Genomic DNA, 15142 nt, shown 5'->3' with positions numbered 1-15142 from the left:
TTTTTAGTGAGGATCAGCTTCCATACTGAGAAATATTGTGGAGACAATCCTGTCTGCTAGGACGGCTACTAAATGCCAAATTTAAAGCAGTGGGTTAGACATTTTGAGAACGTAATTCCATCCACCTAAGACTGACCTAAAACATCTTGAAGATTGATTTTTAAAGATACTTGTGCATGCTGCAGCTTGAGGCCAGAAAAGGTCTCCTAAGCCTGATTCTATCTCATTTACACCACTTTCACATTGGTGCAGTTTTCACTTAACTGGGGTTACTCCTGATTTACATTGCTGTATGTCAGCCAGATCAGAATCAGCCATAGAACTGCAAAGCAATGGGGCAAAAAATGCTCCTGATCCTGCAACTAATGGTGTGTGAGCTTAACTTTCTGCACACAACTGATTCAGTTAAATTCAATAGACTACCCATGTGTGTAAAGTTAAGCACATGTGTTAGTGCTTGCAGGATTAGAGCCTATTTCCTAGTAAACTATTAGTATAGTTTCCTAGTAAACTATTGATCTAATCCAAGAATTTATCTACACTAGAAAGCATTCCACCAAACCCTTTCTAATGTAGATACATTCCTGAATAGATTAGTAGTCTACAATGAAATGGACCCTGAGCCTGCATACACTAACACCCATGGTTAACTGGTATATTTATACCCTTCTTCTGAAGAGCAGAAGGAAACCCTTCTTCTGAAGAGCAATCTTATACTAGTAAAAGTTGCCAGTATAGTGTATATCTGTTCCTCGAGTGAAATAAACCCTACTGGCAAGAGGATTTTTGTTGACATAACTGTGTCTACACTAGATCTTTTGCTGGCATAGCTGGTTACAAAAAATCATATCCCTAACCTTCATTGTTATGCCAGCCAAACTTAAGTATAGACCAGGCCAAAGTGTTTCAGCTATGAGAAATCAAGTTCTGTACTAGTCATGAAAGTGAGTCTGCACTCTGCAGCCCCTCATGACCTGAGAAACCCTAAGCTTTCTAAAAGATCAAATCACATCATCATGTTTTCACCTAGTGTAATCTCTCATCAGCACTGAGGTTAGTATATACTATTTTTACCACTTATAGAGCAGGTGGAAATACCAAGGCAATCTGCAAGCCAGTTCTAGACCACATTCACAGCTAAGTAGGATCATTTATACTCCAACAAAATTATAAAAAGTGAAAGTATTGGAAACCCCAGAATTTTCCATTTTAATGTATGGTAGTTTTTGGATTAGACTAAAAACCAATTCTGAATATGTAACTATTGAACAGTTTCTCATTTTAAATCAGCTATGGTTGACTTTCGCAAGGATGACTAGATAAATAGATTTCCTTTATTTAGTTCTATTAGGTGCCTGATATTATGCCATTTTTGAAGGAAAATAAGCAGACTGATTGATACAATATGGAATTTTTAAACCTTGCTAGAGCTGTAAGGTGGAAGTTACTGTTATACATTGGCTTCAGAGACCAGATTGTTTTTAAATACAAGATTCGCATGTATATTCACAGGGCTAGAGTGTGGCATTTAGCAACAACCATATGGCTGAGTAGCGGCCTGGGCAGAGCCTCAGCACAAGATCTACAGGAGATTATACCTCAGAAGACACAATCCTCCCACATAGCCCAGAGACTGTGGACAATGCTGTACAGTTCTTTAAACCACTCCAATGTAATCCTCTCCTATCTTCACTTCAGGATTCTATAGAGGTAGGGAAGGGACATGGTGCTACCTCCTTCCTACCCCCTTTGAGGTGATTTATGGAGCACAGGGATTACAGCTGTCCTTAGGCCTTACATGGAGTGTGCAGTTGGGTGAGGTAGAGGGAAAGCTCCTTAACCACCTTTCCCTTCTTTCTTCCTTGTGCCATACAAGGCCTGTACATAATCTGGCACATGTCCTTCAGCAGTAGTCTGGTCTTTTGGATGGTGCCCGAAGGCTTCATGAGCTAGGACTCAAGACTAAGCAGCATGTTTTGTAACTAGAATAATAAAAATCATGAAAACAACAAGGAGTCTGGTGGCGCCTTAAAGACTAACAGATTTATTTGGGCATAAGCTTTTGTGGGTAAAAAACCCACTTCTTCAGATGCATGGAGTGAAAATTACACATGCAGGTACCAAGACATCAGTACATCAAGAGTTTCCCTGGTGCTACTGCCTAAAATCTGTGGCACACCAAGGTGGAAGCACCATAGTGGCCCGTGATGCAGGATTAATGCACTTGCAGAGTTTCCATCCCACATAACCTACAACTATGGCCAATAGATGAGACTTTCAAAAAGATACTCTAGTGTAGAATTTGAATTTAAAATCCACACTATATCAGAAAAGTAGGAGCAATAGTGAAACAAATCTCAGGACTATCTAAAACTCAGAGTTTTAGTGTGAGGACATCTTCCACGCTTACTTCTACAAGACTCCCAGTCTTTCTCCACACACAAAATTGTATATACATCAGCAGATGGGAAAGGAGAGTCATAAAACCCAAAGATGACTTGGGCCACAGTACTCTTGACGTAATTTATTTCCATGTTATTGATTTGTTCTGAATAATTCCAAATGAATTCTGCCTATTGTAGAAGTACCATAAGAGAACACGTTTCAACTATAGCAAAACAGCTTTAGAAACTTTGGGCATACCAATAGCAGAATTAAGACTGTTACAGGGCTTAGCAATGCACAAATTACAAATCAAGTTGCAGTGAAATTTATTTTGTGATACTGTGTATTTCCCTATAACATAGTTCCACTGTACATCTACTATAAAAAATTATTCCAGGTCACTGAACTCTAAAAACAAAACTGGTGGAATGACAAACCTCGTGACGGAAATCCACTATCTGCAGAACTTTCCTGAATTGAGATTATGTTCATGCATAAGTCTATAATATATGCTCCCCCGAGCAGCAAGTTGACCTTTCCACTCTAGATCCCATTTCGTATTTGCCATCCTTAGAATAAAAAAACCTCAGAATATACCACATTCATTTAGTAGCACAAGAAGTTTGTACTTGTTGGACACAGATGATACTGCTAAATTTATATTATAGTTGGTGCTAGAGTTCAATGGAGAAGCTTCCAGCTGAAACAGACAAACTATACAGGAAATATTTTATTTTGAACCCTAAATTCCATTTTATCTTACCTCACAGGAAAATCAGTTGTTAACACAGGAATCCATGACACTGGTTTTTGGAATTTGTCATTTATTTGCAGTCTCTACTTTCACACTGTCTAGTACTTAACTGTCAAATACTACAAGAGTTTAAAAAAGTTAGACGTTCTTGTCTTATCACAGAAATGTAAAAGTAAACAGTATAAAATTATATTTCCGCTAGTTAAAATTGTAACAAAAAAAATTAGGGCTCTGCCTTATTTTACTTTTCCCCAGAATATATAAACTCTTGTAATTAAACTTTTCACCTTTCCAAGTAGCTGACTGTGTATTCCTGCACAGTGGGTGGTTTTCTCGGCAGACATATTGACTTGGAACAATATACAAAGCAGAAATCCCTGAATGGAATTTATGGCTAAATTTAACCATGCATATTTTTTAATAAAATTTGCATATCTCTCTTGCAACATTAAGAGAGAAAAAAAGTCTAAATTCAGTTAATTGTAACACCATGTTGCTTTGTCAGAGAGAAATAATATGAGATTTGAAGTTATAATTTCCATATTTATTGATGATGTGTGTGAAGGGAAATCTGTGCAAATATTCCTGGTGCTGCCTTAAAGAGATTTCAAGAATAGGAACATATTAACCTTTCACATGGAGCTTAGATATGGAAAAGGAGCTTCTTTTACTCAAAGATGACTTAGAGGGCAATTATAAAAGTGTTGATGGAGAGCCTCTGGAGTTCTGGGAAATGACAGCTCTAACCACTTCATCCCAGAACCACCAGATTATATTAATAAAAAGTTAACTTGTTTTGAAAAAAATGTTTTTTTAAACCTTTCAGGCTAGTGTTGAATGAAAAGCCTTTCCCACAAACAGGTTAATCAGTGTCAATTTCTTGACACCAGGTTTTTCTTTGATACATTGCCACAGCACCTCTCTACATTTTATTCTTGAAAGCAATTTAGCAGACAGTAATCAGTAGCACAAAAATTCTCTCCTTCTCCCCGCCCCCTTTTCTTACTGTTTGCTATGTTTTAAATAGGGCTCTTCCCATGCACCAACTGACCATCCTTTAAAGCCTTCAAAATGAAATTTGTAGTTCTACCAACATAAATGTGCTTAATATCAGGCGTGGTCTACACATAAAATTTAGGTCAACATAGCTACGTCAGTCTGGGAAGGAAGTGAAAGATACACATGCCTGAGCAATGTACCTATGCCAACCTAACCCCCAGCATAGGCACAGCTAGGCTGACAGAAAACTGCTTCTACCGACCTCGTTGCCATCACTCAGGGAGGTGGTGTCCCTACACCAACAGAGGAAAAACTCTTCCATCAGTGTAGGCTGCATCTACACTATGGAGCTATGCCAGTATATCTGCAGCATTGTAGCTATGCCTCTTCAGTTTCCTTAGTGTAGACATAATCTCAGCACAGCTATTCCCACATAAGAAGAGGAATAAGGCACTTTTATACCAGTATAACTGTGGACGGACCAGAGCTTGTACTGGTATAACTTCTTTGGTTAAAAAAAAGTCATCCACTCAGTCAACAGTTATATCTGTACAGAAACTGTATTTAGACCCAGCCTTAACTCTTCACTGCTGATCTCCGCTCCAACATTGTCGGCTCTCTCCAGCCTGGTCTACACTTAAAGACTACGGCCAACATACCTATGGTGCTCAGGGCTGTGAAAAACTCCACACCCCTAAGCACCATTGCTATGCCAACCGGACCCATGGTGTAGATGCAGATAGGTCAAGGAAAGAACGTTTCCTTCAACCATTGCTCAGGGACATGGAGTTCCTGTAGTAATGGAAAAACCTCTTCCATCACTGTAGTCTGAGTCGAGACCAGGGTTCTCGCAACAAATTTTTGGGTGGCCTCAGAGTGCAGTCACCAACTCTTACTGGTGGCCACACTGACACCTTTTTCCTAAAATACTTGATTAACTTTGGGGGGGGGGGATTAAATATACACAGATTCACATCCAAATCATTGTAAAGTATATTTGTAAGGTTTTTTCTCAGACTCAACAAAAATAATGCTGGCTTTCTGCTTCTTCCCCCCAAATCCAGGACTTCGTAGGTCAACTTAGAGAGAACCAAGCAGGTTTTAGACCACTGAGATAATGTACAGACCATATTGTTACCTGGGAGGCTGTGAAAAGTGATAAGTGATATTAACAAACATACAAGTATCACTTTTCACAGATAGCTAGTAAGTCTGCTGTGAAAAGTGATACTTGCATGTTTGTTAATATCACGTTTTTCAGCAAGCCCCAGGACTCATTAAGCCCTAGATGTGGGGGCTGAAGGAGGAGACAGCAGGGGCCAGAAGCGATGGTGGGATGGATGCAGGGCCTGGGAAGGCAGTGGGGGCCCAGGGCAATGTGGGGGATGGATGCCAGGGCCAGCATAGGTGCAGGAAGTAGAGATGAAGGGGGTGCTGCAGCACCCCCAGGTTTTATGCAGGGCTGCTGGCCCCGCACCAGGACTCCACTCCGCAGCTCGGGTCCTGGGGGCTGGCCCCATGTCCTGCTCCCCAGCCATTTGCTCCGCGCCCAGGGCCCTGCTCCCAGCCCTCCGCCTGGGACTTCTCTCCCCAGCTGCTGGACCCATGCCCCGCACTCCGCTCCCCAACCCTGCACCTGGGGCTTGTGTCCTGGCCACTGGCCCCACTCCTCAGCTGCTGGCCCTGGGCCTGTGCCGCCAGCACCACTCCCCAGCTATTAGCCCAGGGCCACATTCCCAGCCTCATCCCTGGGGCTCTGCTCCTGGGGCCCCGGCTGCCAGCCTCACTCCCCAGCCACTGGCCCCTGTCCAGGGCCCCGTGCCCAGACCCCCACTCCCAGGGCTCCACTCCCGGGGCCCCATGCCTGGTCCTCTGCTCCTGGCCCCATGCCCACCCCTAGCTGTGGCCACAGCCTCAGCCCCCTTACCCCTGTCCGGATCCACCCCCCTCCCAGAGACCCAGCCCTGCTTCCAGCCTCAGCTCACGGGGTGGGGCACAGACAGGAGTAAGGGGACTGGTTTTCGGCACCCCCACTACTAAAAGTGTTCCAGTGCCACTGGGGGGCCAGTGGAGTCAGCAGGGGCCCGGGGCAATTGGGGGGATGCATGCAGGGCCAGGGGAGGCAGAAGGATCACAGAGTGAGGGAATGGATCCAGGGCCGCAGGAGGTAGTGGGGCAGGGGCGATGGGTGATGAGTCCCACTGTGTGGCGGAGCCAGGGATCAGAACCTGCTGCCATGCAGCCAGAGCTGTGGGTCAGCGCCCAGGGCTAGTGCCTACTGCCACACAGCCAGAGCCCGGAGCTGGGCGCCGGAGCCCAGGAGCGCGTGGCTGGAGCCAGGAGTCAGCGTCTGCTGCTGCATAGCCAGAGCCAAGGATCGGCGCCCGGGGCCAGCTCCTGTCACCGCGTGGTTGGAGCCCAGGAACAAAACTGTGGGTTAGCACCCACTGTTGTGCAGCTGCAGCAGGGGATCAGCGCCAGGGCTAGGGCCGTGTGGCTGGAGCTCAGGGCCAGCACCCGCCACCGCACGGCCGGAACTGGGGGCTAGATGTGGGGGCTGACGGAAGAGGCAGCAGGGGCCAGAGGTGATGGTGGGATGATGCGGGGCCTGGGTAGGCAGTGGGGGCCGACTGAAGCTCTGTGGCCAGAGCCGGGGTCAGCACCTGCTGCCCCAGGGCCAGAGCCAGGGGTTGGCGTCCAAAGCCCTGTGCTTGGAGCCCACTGCTGTGCGACTGGGGTTGGCGCCTGTGGCCAGCGCCAGGGCGGGTCAGTACCCACTGCCACAGGGTTGGAGCCCAGGGCCGCACAGCCAGGTTCCTGAAGTCCCATCGTTGGTCTAGACTGTGGGGTCAAACTGTAGCTATGTCACTATAGCACCAGTAGTTTAGACATGACTTCCCACTGCTTAGCTATTTTACTGTTTGCCAAAATTAGACCTAATCCTGCAACAGGATGTGTGTAGACAGGGCTCACATTGAGGAAGTGGAAGATTGTGGTACACTTTTAAGCTCCAGCCACAAAATAAGCTCCATTCACGTGGATCATCAAAATGAGACATTGCTCTCAGCAGATTGTGCAGATGTTCAAAGTGTGTGCATGCCTTTGTTCATTTGTTATGTGAGCTCCACAAGTTTGGCTTCCCCTTGATTGAGCATCAAGGTACTCATGGACTCTGCTTGGGCTTAGCTCTTTCTGGACTAAGGAAAAGAAAAGTGTCAGTATGTGCCAAATGCCACCCATCTGAGTAATCAAAGTAGCATATCATTCCCAGTAAATTGTGCAGTTTTGTGACCCACCTTCTCCTGTCTTATGTGAAGAACTGAAATAATCAACAATGTTGACATTTAAATTATCACTATTGGACATCTCAGTTAACATCTCATGCAGATGAGTGGGGCAGCTCAAACCTCTCAGAGTTGTTGTTCAAAACATCCTGCAGACTCGCGGACATCTCTGCATCTGTTAACCTAACATGTGAACCAAGTGTTTCTTCACAACTATAACCACTATGGATTTATTAAAAAATGAAAGGTGAGATTATGGAGAACAAGATGTCATCTCTCTCCAGATGCAAGGCATCATATGAATACAAACCCAGCTGTAAGCAGAATCTACCATCTGTGCTGTCCTACTGAAGCCAGTGAGATTCCATACAGACATAAGAATCTTCCCACGTAGGTTCCACTGCAAGATCAGAACCTTACACTGTTACAGGAGGGATTTTTGCAAAGCACCATAGACACATAAGGCGCTACACAGATAACCAAGGGGAGAAAGTCATTTTATTCTGCAAAAGTGCAAAAAAAATTTAGTGTGCAATCTCAGTAATACAGTGCATTTAAGTGGAGGTCACAATGAAAATCATGTGTGCTTAGATCTTGCCTTACTAAGGTAGCTCTCCTTCTTAAGAAAAAAGTTAAGTATGGTAACCAACAAGGATCCAATTAAGCAAGGTGCTGAGAGCCTCTCGAGATGTGCTTAGTGCCCCTCTGCTCACATTGAAGTCAATGGGTGTTGGGGCCCTCAGTTCACGGTTTGGCCATAGATCTCCAAACATCAATTCCTAAGTAGAAAATGAACCGAGCAGTTGGTCATTCAAATCATAAGCTCTATGTATGGACAGTAATGAGTTAAAGATTAATTGACTTACTAGGTGTGTACATGGTCACTTCATGGGGCCACAGTCAGGAAGACAACAGATCTTCTTAGAGGATCTTGCTCCACCTGAAGCTAAGTAGCAGGTATGTTGAATGTCAATAAAAGCAGGAGGTGGTAAATGGAAGAAGATGGAAAGTTATACAGAGCTTCAAACTGATGCTTTGTGTCAATAAATGCGAATAAACTGCTGTCTTTCAGTGAACTAGTTTAGAACACATGTACAGATGGGCTGATTTTTTTCTAAAATATTTAACTCCAGCTATCAGGGTGGAGGGCTGGGGTGAGGAGTGTTGTTTCTTTCTTTTTCTTTCAAGGACCTGATCCTGCAACTTTTATTCATGCAAGTTGTCCCTTTGAAGTCATTGGAACTACTGGCATTAGTAAGGATTAATCACATATGTTAGGGTTTGTAGGATCAAACTCTCTATTTTTTACTTTAAATTTCAGTAGTGACAGAAAGTTACTAACCCATCTGATCTATGCGAGATGAGTTGGTTAGTCCCAGTCCAGTTACTAGTGAACAGCTGCTCACATTATAATCAACTACCTTGTCCACAATCCTTGCAAGAGATGGAAAGGACTGGACAGACCTGGAAACCTAACTTCCCTCTCACCTCTTGACATTATCCCTCCAAGTCAGGGTTACGGCACATAAGGGATGTGAGGAATGTTGCACTGCTATTGACCATGCTGTATCTGTTCTCTAGGTTTGGATCTCTATTGTCCAGAAACTCAGAATTTAATGTTAAGATGTATTTACATTTTAAATTATTTTAAGGACCTGTAAACACCATTTAGTCTTTTGTCTTTCAACCTGACAGATTTTACGTACTCTAATTTTTCCATAAACAATTATTACCTTGAATAAATATCTCAGTGCATAGATGCAAGCCACCGAGAAGATATAGACCCACTACACAATTAATTGCCATTTCAAGACTGTTATCAGAAAACCTCACTCTTACAAGTAGTCTGTTAGGAGAATGAGGAATTCCTTTTTAAGCCATACTTCCTCCAAATTGCTAGGGCTTAGTGTACTGCTAGAACTACTTACCTGGAATTTTGCCTGACGATGATCCTTCCCTACAATTATTATAAGAAAGTATAAAGTAGTACTAGGAAAGGAGGACTATTAAAATAGTTTCTAGTCACATTAGGCAGTAATCATTCAATACATTATAGTTTAGAATTCGAAAGAGAATAGATACAAGCATAAGCTCTCCGTCTTAAATTTCATGAAAACAGCACCAAGTCTCCTCATGCTATAGAAAGTGTGGTCTCTAGGTAATGGATGTATTTATTTCAAGTTATGAGAAACACTTCTAAAAGGTTTAATTTAAGTATAAAACATTTAGTCCCATGCGCAAACATGTAAGCACAGGCATAGCTTTACTTACACGTGTGGACCAAAACGGGTCAATGAGGCTACTCAAGGGCAGAACCTCACTTTTAAGATTGCCAATCTTATGAACAGTTAAACCAGGGGTCTCCAAGTCCCGGCCCACCTGAGGCCTGAGAACCTCCCCAATGTGGCCTATGGGGCTCCAGCAATTTTGGGGCTGGGTCTCTCCCTTAGCCCTGCCTGCTGCCCCCAGGTACCCCCTCCCCCTCCCACACGCATCCCCCAGGCGATTTAAAATGGCCCGGGGCCCTGCCCACCATCGGCAGCGCAGTGGAGCTGAGCGGCTTCCTGTGTGCTTGCTCCACGTGGCTGCCAGCCCCTCCCTGCGGCCCTGGGGCAGGGCCGTGCCTCCACGTGCTGCCCCCGCCCTGAGCGCCCTGCAGCCAATGGGAAGCTGTGGGGGCGGGGCCTGGGGGCAGCAGCACGTGGAGGCTCCCCAGCCCGCCCCGCCTTGGAGCCCCAGGTAAGCACCGTGCCCCCGACCCCCTCCCAGAGCCTGCACCCCATCTCCTCCCCACATACCCCTTCCCAAACTCCCTCCCATAGCCTGCACCCCCTCCTCTTCCCACACACCCCCTCCCAGCCCCAAACTCCTTCCCAGAGCCTACACCCCTACCCCCTGCCCCAGCCCAAAGCCTGCACCCAGCACCCAAAATCCATCCCAGAGCCTGCAGCCCAGATCCCTTCCCCCACCTCCACCCAAACTCCCTCCCAGAGCCTTAGGAAGGTGGTGGGCGGAGTTTGGGGGGGTGGGTTCTGGGTGGCATGAGTGACATTATTAGCCCACTGGGAGGATTTGAGGACTGGCACTGGCCCTAAGGTAAATTGAGTTTGAGAACCCTGAGTTAAACCATTTTTCCTGAAGGGGACTGGGGAGGGGCGAAATAGTCAGATAATGGAAATGATGTTGATGAGGACGTTGATATCGCCTTGGTGCATTGAAAATCACTTTGCAACGGTTTGAAGGACAAAAAAGAAAGCAATGCATTGCACCATACTGCAATTTATGCACTGTACCTAATGGAATTTTGAGATGTTCCATTTCTGAACTCCTCAATCCCGAATTACTTCATAAAATAGGGAGTTCTACTGTGTGTATATATAAAGCTTTACTTATGTTGTTGTTTGGGGCCTTAAATGCTTGCAGAAGGGTACAAGCACGGTATTGCTAACGAAACAAGAACAGAGAGCTACAAGTATGTTGTGTTTGTGACACAGTAACGGTGATCCTCTAAGAGGATGAGATGAAAAACAACTCAGAGGATCACAATGATCTTGCATTGAAGAAATGACACATGCTTCTGGTTCCTTTGATAATACTGGACAGAGTCTGCTGTAAAAAGGAAAACTGAACTGATATTACATCACTCAATCCTCCTTGCACGTTGACATTAGCATAGTTTTGTTTTCTTTGGTTAGGGCCTGATCCAAAGCCCACTGAAGTCAGAGGGAGAGATTCCGTTGACTCCAATGGGCTTTAGATCATAGTCATAATTATATATTAATACATGTAGTAGGTTTTTAGACATTGTAACTAAAGTTGCAAGATTTCTGTAACAGTAACAGTGAACAAGATACTTGAGATACAAGATTTGCAATAGTTTATATTCATTAGAACCAACTATATTCACTACGTTATCATTCTTGTGAGGTTTATGCCTTCCTCAAAAGCATGTAGTTTTCATGCTGGGAGGATTAGGAACATTAGCTAGATCAGGAACCTCTGTTTTTGAAGATTTAATTCTGCTAAATATCGATGAATAATTCGTTGCCAAATCCTGGATTAAATCTTTGTCTCATACACCACTCTACTTGGGCATGGGACAGAACTACATTTATGTTGCTGATATTATCTGTTACCTATATCCATTATTCAATCAGTGCAATAGCTTATATTTGGTATCTGAACCCATTCAAAAAAGCAAAATTGTCACATCCCTTGAAATAGATGTGTTGGTAATGCACACATCACCAGTCAAAGTTCGGCCAATTGGGAACTAGCATTTTGAGATTTGTAAAATGCTGCAATAGCAAGGAGAACTAGAACAAAGTTGAATGTAGCTGGAAACGGAGGCAGATGTCATATCAGTGAAAACTAAACAGATACCTAACAAAGGAAGAAACCCCCTACAGGCTCACTCAGACAAACTGAGTCTGTGAAATTAAGAAGATAAAATATAGGGCTGGCCAAAAATTTTCGGTTGAAACTTTTTTTTTTTAATGGAAAATTTGGTTTTCAGCTAAACAAAATTTTTTAGGAAAAGTGTCTACTTGCTAAAGAATGTTTATTTTTAATCAAAAAGCCAAACACCAATAAGCTGAAATATTTTGGCTGAAAACGGACCTAGTTCAATTTAGAAATACTGCTGCAGTACATCATGGGAATTGTAGTTTGTTTGCTTCATGTACCCAGTTTTCTCAGTGGACTGAGCTGTTCAGCTGGGTAACATCCCCATGATGCAACACAGTTAGGAACTCCTCCAATGTACCACCTGCCCTCTGCAAGAGAGGAGACCGTGGAACATCATCATGGGTTTCAGAGTAACAGCCGTGTTAGTCTGTATTCGCAAAAAGAAAAGGAGTACTTGTGGCACCTTAGAGACTAACCAATTTATTTGAGCATAAGCTTTCGTGAGCTACAGCTCACTTCATTGGATGCATACTGTGGAAAGTGTAGAAGATCTTTTTATACACACAAAGCATGAAAAAATACCTCCTCCCACCCCACTCTCCTGCTGGTAATAGCTTATCTAAAGTGATCACTCTCCTTACAATGTGTATGATAATCAAGTTGGGCCATTTCCAGCACAAATCCAGGTTTTCTCCACCCCCCCGCACCACCCCACCACCACACACACAAACCCACTCTCCTGCTGGTAATAGCTTATCTAAAGTGACCACTCTCCTTACAATGTGTATGATAATCAAGGTGGGCCATTTCCGGCACAAATCCAGGGTTTAACAAGAACGTTTGCGGGGAGGTGGGGGGGGTAGGAAAAAACAAGGGGAAATAGGTTACCTTGCATAATGACTTAGCCACTCCCAGTCTCTATTCAAGCCTAAGTTAATTGTATCAAATTTGCAAATGAATTCCAATTCAACAGTTTCTCACTGGAGTCTGGATTTGAAGGTTTTTTGTTGTAATATCACAACTTTCATGTCTGTAATCGCATGACCAGAGAGATTGAAGTGTTCTCCGACTGGTTTATGAATGTTATAATTCTTGACATCTGATTTGTGTCCATTTATTCTTTTACATAGAGACATCACCATGGGAGATGTGATCAGACCAGGGATCCTGGCCTTTGGAGAAGGGGAGGCATCTAAATTATAACTCCCAGGAGGGACTGCACAACATTTCCAAATGGAGATTTTTAAAATTCCAACAGAAGTTTTCAGTATTCCAGTTTCCACCAAAAAATCGAAGTTTTCCGTGGAAGTTTAGAAAAAATTCAAGTTTCATTTTCATCAAAATTTTCTGAAGAAAAAATGATTTTGACCAGCTCTGGTAAAATCCCTTTCACATTGACATTCAGGCTTTAGGATCTACTACAATAGCTCTCTCCACCTGCGTGGATTTCCACTCACTTTGCAGCCTGATTCAGGAAAAAGGTGCCGCTTAGAAGTTTTAGGTACCCCATGCCTGCACACAGAAAGGTGGTGGTAACATGAAAACAGAGCATTTGTATGCTGTGACTTAACTTCCAACTTAATTTAGACCTTGTGAGGGCTGCACAGGTCTTTTAGCATCCCCTGTGGGAATCCTGAAGCCCTACTACACCATACCCAAGGGGCATCCCTAAGTGGAGATCAAACCAAGCCAGGCAAGAGCCTGAGCTTCTGGGAGTTAACAGCCAGCAAAAACTAAGGGCTTGGCTACACTTGCGAGTTACAGCGCAATAAAGGAGACCCGGGCGCACTAGCTCACTTCCTCTCCACACTGGCAAGTCACGTAGAGCGCTCTGACTCCGCGGCTACAGCGCTGCTGGTACTCCACCTCGGCGAGTGGAATAACGTTTGCTGCGCCCCCACCGGAGCACCGCAGCACCAGTGAGGACGAGGTGTTGCATTATTGCACTCTGATCAGCCTCCAGAAACGTCCCATAATCCCCTTAAGTCAAGTGGCCACTCTTGTCATTGTTTTTGAATCACTGCAGGAATGCGGATATGCCCTTTGAAAGCTCCATTTCTGACAGCCGGCTGCTTATCTGCTCCGAGACAAAGCAACCATTAGTGTGGAATGCTGTGTGTGAGAGAGAGAGGCAGGGAGGGAAGGGGGGGTTGCTGCTGTCTGAATTTACAAGACAGCACGCTGACATGCTCTCAGCCCCCCAAAAACCCACTCTCTCTCCCCCCACATACACACTCCACTCCCCCCCCCCAATTTGAAAAGCCTGTTACAGTCACTTGCACACTGGGATAGCTGCCCATAATGCACCGCGCCCAATGCTGCTGCAAGTGCCGCAAATGTGGTCATGCCAGTGCGCTCAAAGCTGTCAGTGTGGACAGACTGCAGCGCTTTCCCTACTGCGCTCTATGAAGGCTGGTTTAACTCAAAGCGCTCTACATCTGCAAGTGTAGCCATGCCCTAAGAGAAAACTCAGGGAGGCACTAGCATTTGGGAGCTAGTTAAATTCAGGTGAGCCTATTTAGGCTTCATTGGTGGGAAAGAGGTGAGGATTATGCTAAACAGAGACTGTAAGCCCTGAGGGAAACAGACTGTGTCCCATACGATCTGTTCTTTATTATTTAAGTTTACAGTTTTTAGACTCAGTGTATTGAAAATAGCTAGAGACTTGACAAATTACTGTTAGTTTGGATTAATCCAGAAGCCCTGCACTGTCTTTCCTCATTATTCCACCTTGGCCTTGCAATAGGCTGCAGTTTAGATTTTGTTAAAGCTTCTGCAAAGTTTGATAAGAGAAACTGTATTTTAAGTGTTAATAAAAAGTTTTAAACATTCCCCCACAGTGTTGGCACCACCATTGTGCTAGAGCTAGAGAGCCAAAGGCCAAGAACAATTAGTGTCCAGATCATGTTTAGTAGCTCCTTACGCCACAAATTATCCCAATTAAAGCAGTAGGACTACTTATGGTTCTACTCAGTTTAAGCATAGTGGTAGGATCAGGTCCTCAGAGATCATGCTTCTTTTTCCAAGATAATTGGAATACAAAGAGTAAATAAGCTGGATGAATGATAAGAGGTGTAATTAGAAACTTGGGTAAGGATTTTCTTTAAATGTGATTTTTATCATTCTGTATTAACAAATTATTGCCATTGTGCATCCTGTATCTAAGCAGCAATTAGGACCAATAAACAAGTTAAAATGCATGCACATCAAACACTTAACAGGAGTAAAACCCATTGCTTTAAATGATACAACCTCACTAACAGCTCAATGTGCTTCAGGAAAAAAACCCCACTAAACATAGTACCACAATTTA

Source organism: Lepidochelys kempii, chromosome 2 (assembly GCF_965140285.1).
Source record: "Lepidochelys kempii isolate rLepKem1 chromosome 2, rLepKem1.hap1, whole genome shotgun sequence".
Lineage (NCBI taxonomy): Eukaryota > Metazoa > Chordata > Testudines > Cheloniidae > Lepidochelys > Lepidochelys kempii.
Note: the sequence above shows the minus strand (reverse complement) of the source record.